Genomic DNA, 6125 nt, shown 5'->3' with positions numbered 1-6125 from the left:
AAAGTAGGGCTGAAGGCTGCCCTGGAGCCATCCCTATCATCTCTGCCTGAATGTCTGACTTCAACAACCTCAAGGGCAATTTTGCAATGAATTCTCAGGCACATGGTCTCAAGTGTCCAAATGTAGACACTTTAAGAGAGTACCAGGACATGTTTTAAATTATGTATATTACAAAAATATCTACATATTAATTAACAAACTTTTATTTTATTGGTGGGCTTATGCAACATTTTCTATTAAGAATTCAAGCTGGGTACGGCAGCTGACACCTGTAATTCCCACAGTTTTGGAGGCTGAGATGGGGAAATTGCTTGAGGCCAGGAGTTCAAGACTAGCCTAGGCAATATGGCAAGATCCTGTCTCTGCAAAAAAATTTTTTTTTAAAATTAGCCAGGCACAGTGGCACACACCTATATTCATAGCTACTTAAGAGGCTGAGGTAGGAGGACTGCTGAGTCTGCAGTGAGCTATGATTGCACCACTGCACTCTAGCCTAGTCAGCAGAGCAAGATCCCATTAAAAAAAAATTGTTTCAAATATAACATTCTTCCTAATTCATAATAGTAACATATATCCATGCACACTAAAACAAAAACCATTATACGGATTATTTGGACATTGAAAATAGCATAAGCAGGCCGAGCATGGTGTCTCATGCTTGTAATCCCAGCACTTTGGGAGGCTGAGGCAGGCAGATCGCTTGAGACCAGCCTGGGCAACATGGTGAAACCCCAATCTCTACAAAAAATACAAAAATTAATTGGGTGTGGTGGTGTATGCCTGTAGTTCCAGCTACTTGGGGGGCTGAGGTGGGAAGATTGCTTGCTTGCTCTCAGGAGGTCAAGGCTGCAGTGAGTCAGGACTGTCCCATTACTGGTAATACTAACTTCGATCACTTGGCTAAGGTAGTATCTCCCAGATTTTTTTCACTTTAAAAGTATATTTTCTTCCCTTTGTTATTTGTGGGGGGATTTTGGTTTGTTTTTTGTTTGTTCAAGAAAGGGTCTCACTCTGTTGCCCAGACGGTTCCTATCGGAAATGACACAACTGTCATTTCCAGCTATAATGTCATTACACAACTGTAATCCCAGCACTTTGGGAGGCCGAGGCGGGCGGATCACAAGGTCAAGAGATCGAGACCATCCTGGCCAACATTGTGAAACCCCGTCCCTATTAAAAATACAAAAATTAGCTGGGCGTGGTGGCACGCACCTGTAGTCCCAGCTACTCGGGAGGCTGAGGCAGGAGAATCGCTTGAACCTGGGAGGCAGAGGTCGCAGTGAGCAGAGAATCATACCACTGCACTCCAGCCTGGGCGACAGTGCGAGACTCTGTCTCAAAAAAAATTTTTTTTAGTTGATTTTTGTTCGTTGATCTTGTGTCTGCTACCTTGCTAGACTCACTTCTTATTTGGAAGATTTTTTAAAAAGATTGCTTGTGATTTTCTACATAGACAGTTGTATCATTTCTGATAGTAACAGTTTGATTTTTCCCTTCTCAATCTATTTGCTTTTATTTATTTTTCTTCTTTTATTGCAGTGGTTAGAAATTCCAGCACTATAGTTATTTATCTATTTATTTTTGAGACATAGTCTCACTCTGTCACCCAGGCTAGAGTGTAGTGGCACAGTCCACTGTAATCCCAGCACTTTGGGAGGCTGAGATGGGCAGATCGCTTGAGACCAGCCTTGGCAACATTTTATTTATTTTTCTTCTTTTATTGCAGTGGTTAGAAATTCTAGTACTCTCTCTCTCTCTCTCTATATATATATATATACACACATATATATTTTTTTATGTGGTGTTTATATGGTGAATTATATTGATTGTTCTTTAAATATTGAACCAGTCTTGTATACTTGGAATAAATCACCTTGGTCATGTTGCATAATTATTTTTATACATTGCTGTACTCAGTTTACTAATTTTTGTTGAGGATTTTGGTGTCTAAGTTCATGGGAGATGTTGATTTGTAGTTTTCTTTTCTTGTAATATTGCAGTCTGTTGTTGTTGTTGTTCTTGTTGTTGTTGTTGAGACAGTCTCACTCTGTCGCCCAGGCTGGAATGCAGTGAAATGATCTCAACTCACTGCAACCTCTGCCTCCTGGGTTCAAGCAATTCTCATGCCTCAGCTGGGATTACAGATGTGCCAGTAGCTGGGATTACAGATATGCACCATTACACCTGGCTAATTCTTGTATTTTTAGTAGAGACAGGGTTTTGCCATGCTGGACAGGCTGGTCTCGAATTCTTGGTCTTAAGTGATCCGCCTGCGTCAGCCTCCCAACGTGCTGGGATTATAGGCGTGAGCCACTGTGCCCAGCCTGCTGTCTGGTTTTTATATCAGGGTAATGCCAGTCTCATAAAGTGAGTTGGAAAGTATTCCCTCCCCTTCTATTATTCTGGAGGATGTTGTGTAAAGTTGGTGTTAAGTTAAAAAGAAAAATTTGGTAGAATTCTCCATTGAAACTACGTACGCCTGGATATTTCTTTTTTAGGAGTTTTAAAATTACGAATTCAATTTCTTCAATGGTTATAGGACTATTCAGATTACCCATTACATCTTGATTAAGTTTTAGTAGTTTATGATTTTGGAGGAATTGGTCCATTTCTTCAAGGGAGTACTTTTTTTTTTTTTTAAATACACTTTTATTTATTGACTTTTCTTTAGTTTAAATCCTTGAGGGGTGCAGCATCACTCGGATTCCATGTCCAATAGCCTTAGCAGGAAGATTGTTTCGGAATTTGGCACGAACCATGCCACTGTTTCCATGGGCCTTTTTGTCCAAATAGAATTCTGTTTCATCTCTGGCATAAACAGCTTCAATTTTAAGAAGAGCTGTGTGTTCCCTTTGGTTCCGGAGACCCCGTTTATAGCCAGCAAAAATGGCCTTGGACCACAGCCTTCCAGACATATTTCCTTTTGTAAGTCCTGTTACCAGCAAGCCTCCACAGGAGCCAAGATGGCGGGAAGAGCAAGTGAGTCAAATTTATCAGCATAAAATTGTGGTATTTCATTTATGATACTGGTGATTCGTGTTTTCTCTTTTTACCTTTGTGAGTCTTGTTAGGGGTTTATTGTCTTTTTAAAATTTTTCAAACAAGCAGGCTGTGTTTCGTTGATTTTTCTCTATTATTTTTTAATTTTTTAATTTCACTGATTTCTAATCTTATCTTTATTATTTCCTCCCTTCTGCCTGCTTGGGGTTTATTTTTCTTTTCTTTTTCTAAAGTTTCTTCAGATGGATGCTTACATTATTGATTCGAGACTTCTTCTCTTTTCTAATGTGAGCCTTTAGTGTTATACTTCCTTCTCAACCATTTACCTGTATCCCACATATTTTGATATATTATACTTTCATTTTAATTTAGTTCTATACATATATATGTGTGTGTATATGTGTGTATCTGTATGTGTGTAAAGATATGTATGTGTGTGTGTATATATATAATATATATATTTAAAATATATATAAAAAATATATATATATATTTAAGACAGGGTCTCACGCTCTCACCCTATTACCCAGGCTGGAGTACAGTGGTGCAATCTTGGCTCACTGCAACTTGCACCTCCCGGGCTCAAGTGATCCTCCCACCTCAGCCTACTGATTAGCTGGGACTATAGGCATGTGCCACCACACCTGGTTACTTTTTGTACTTTTTCACCACACCTGGTTACTTTTTGTACTTTTTTTACATGCAACCCAGGATGGCTTTGAATGTGGCCCAATACAGATTCATAAACTTTCTTAAGACATTATGAGATTTTCTTGTGATTTTTTTTTTTTAAAGCTCATCAGCTATCATTAGTGCTAGTGTATTTTATGTGTGGCCCAAGATAATTATTCTTCTTCCAATGTGGCCCATGGAAGCCAAAAAATTAGACACCCCTGGATACGGTCTGTCTTAGTGCATGTACCATGAACACTTACAAATAATATATATTCTGCTTTTGTTAGGTGGAGTGTTCTATATATGTCAGTTTGATTCTGTTGGTTGGTTGTGTGGTTCAGCTCTTTTATATTCTTGCTAATTTTTTTTCCTAGTAGTTCTAACAAATGCTGAGAGTAGGGTGCTAAGGTTCCCAACTCCAATTGTGGGTTTTTCAATTTCTCCTTTCAGATCACTTATGTATTTTGAGGCTCTGTTATTTGGTATTTACACATTGAACATTGCCATATCTTTCTAGTGGACTGATTCTTTTATCATTATGTAATGGCCCTCTTTGCATCTAGTAATTTTCTTTGCTTTGAAGTCTACCTTATCTGACATTAATATACTTTTTATTGGGCTCAAAGTTTGCATGGTGTATTTTTTCCACCTTTATACTTTCAACGGATCTGTGTCTTTATATTTGAAGTGAATTTCTTGTATATAGTATATTGTTGTGTCATCTTTAAAATCTACTCTGCCAATATCTGTTGCTTTATTGGTATATTTATATTTATTGATGATTTGCCATTTTCTCTTTGTTTCATTTATTTATCTGTATTAGTTCATTCTCACACTGACGTAAAGAACTATCTGAGATTGGGTAATTTATGAAGAAAAGAGGTTTAATTGACTCACAGATCCACAGTCTGTACAGGAAGAATGGCTGGGATGCTTCAGGAAACTGACAATCATGGCAGAAGGCAGAAGGCGAAGGGGAAGCAAGCAAGTCTTACCACAGTGGAGCAGGAGAGAGAGAGTGAAGGGGAAGTGCTACACACTCTTAAACAACCAGATCTCAGGAGAACTCAATCACTATCATGAGAACAGCAAGGAGGAAATCCACCCCCATGATCCAATCACCTCCCATCAGGTCCCTGCCCCAATATTGGGAATTACAAAATTCGACATGAGATTTGGGTAGGGACACAGAGCCAAACCATATCATTCTCATTCTGTATTTCTCTTTTCTTTTTGTTTATTTGTATAAATTTATGGGGTATAAGTGCAGTTTTGTTACATGCATAGATTGCATAGCAGTCAAGTCAGGGCTTTTAGGGTAGCCATTAGGGTAACCATAACTCAAATAACATACATTGCACCAATTAAGTAATCTCTCATCATCAATCCCCCTCCTACTCCTTCACTCTTCTGACTCTCCATAATCTATCATTCTCCTCTCTACATCCATATGTACACATATTTTGCTCCCACTGCTGAGTGAAAACATGCAATATTTGTTTTTCTATGTCTGACTTGTTTCGCTTAAGATAATGACCTCCAGTTCCATCCATGTTACTGCAAAAGACATGGTTTTATTCTTTTTTAAACAGTGAATAGTATTCTGTTGTGTATATACACCACATTTTCTTTATCCAGTCATCTGTTGATGGATATTTTGGTTGATTCCATACTTGCTATTGTGAATAGTGCTGCAATAAATATATGAGTGCAGGTATCTTTTTGATGTATTGATTCCTATTTTTTTCTTTTTAAGACAGGATCTTGCTCTGTTGCCCAGGCTGGAGTATGGTAGCTTGATCATAGCTCTCTGCAGCCTCAACCTCCCAAGCTCAAGAGCGCCTCCTGCTTCAGCCTCCCAAGTAGCTGGGACTACAGGTGCATACTACCATACCTGGCAAATTTTTTAATTTTTTTAATTTTTATTTTTAATAGAGACAAGGTCTAACTATGTTGCCCAGGTTGGTCTCAAACTCCTGGGCTCAAGCAATCCTCTGACTTCGGCCTCCTGAAGTGCTAACATTATAGGCATGAGTCACTGTGGCAGGCCTGACGGGTTGATTTCTTTTCCTTTGGGTAGATACCAGTAGTGGGATTGCTGGATCAGATGGTAGTTCTATTTTCAGTTTTTTGGGAAATCTCTATACTGTTTTCTACACAGATTGTACTAATTTTCATTCCCACCAACAGCATATAAGAGTTCCCTTTTCTCTGCATCCTTGACAACATCTGTTATTTTTTGACTTTTTACTAATAGTGATTCTGACTGAGGTAAGTTGATATCCCATTGTGGTTTTAATTTGTATTTCTCTGATGATTAGTGATGTTGAGCATTTTTTCACACACCTGCTGGCCTTTTGTATGTCTTCTTTTAAAAAATGAATTTTCATGGGGCTGGGCGCGGTGGCTCATGCCTGTAATCCCAGCACTTTCGGAGGCCGAGGTGGACA

The 6125-nt window shown here is 38.7% G+C and overlaps 1 pseudogene; it reads right to left on the bottom strand.

Annotated features, from left to right (window-relative positions):
- Positions 1–2672: 2672 nt before the first annotated feature.
- On the bottom strand, positions 2673–2915 carry LOC115899086 (annotated as a pseudogene).
- Between the last annotated feature and the right edge of the window lie 3210 nt (positions 2916–6125).

The sequence above is a fragment of the Rhinopithecus roxellana genome, chromosome 1, assembly GCF_007565055.1.
Source record: "Rhinopithecus roxellana isolate Shanxi Qingling chromosome 1, ASM756505v1, whole genome shotgun sequence".
NCBI lineage: Eukaryota > Metazoa > Chordata > Mammalia > Primates > Cercopithecidae > Rhinopithecus > Rhinopithecus roxellana.
The sequence above is the reverse complement of the archived record's forward strand: the minus strand, read 5'-3'. Positions and strand labels throughout refer to the sequence as shown.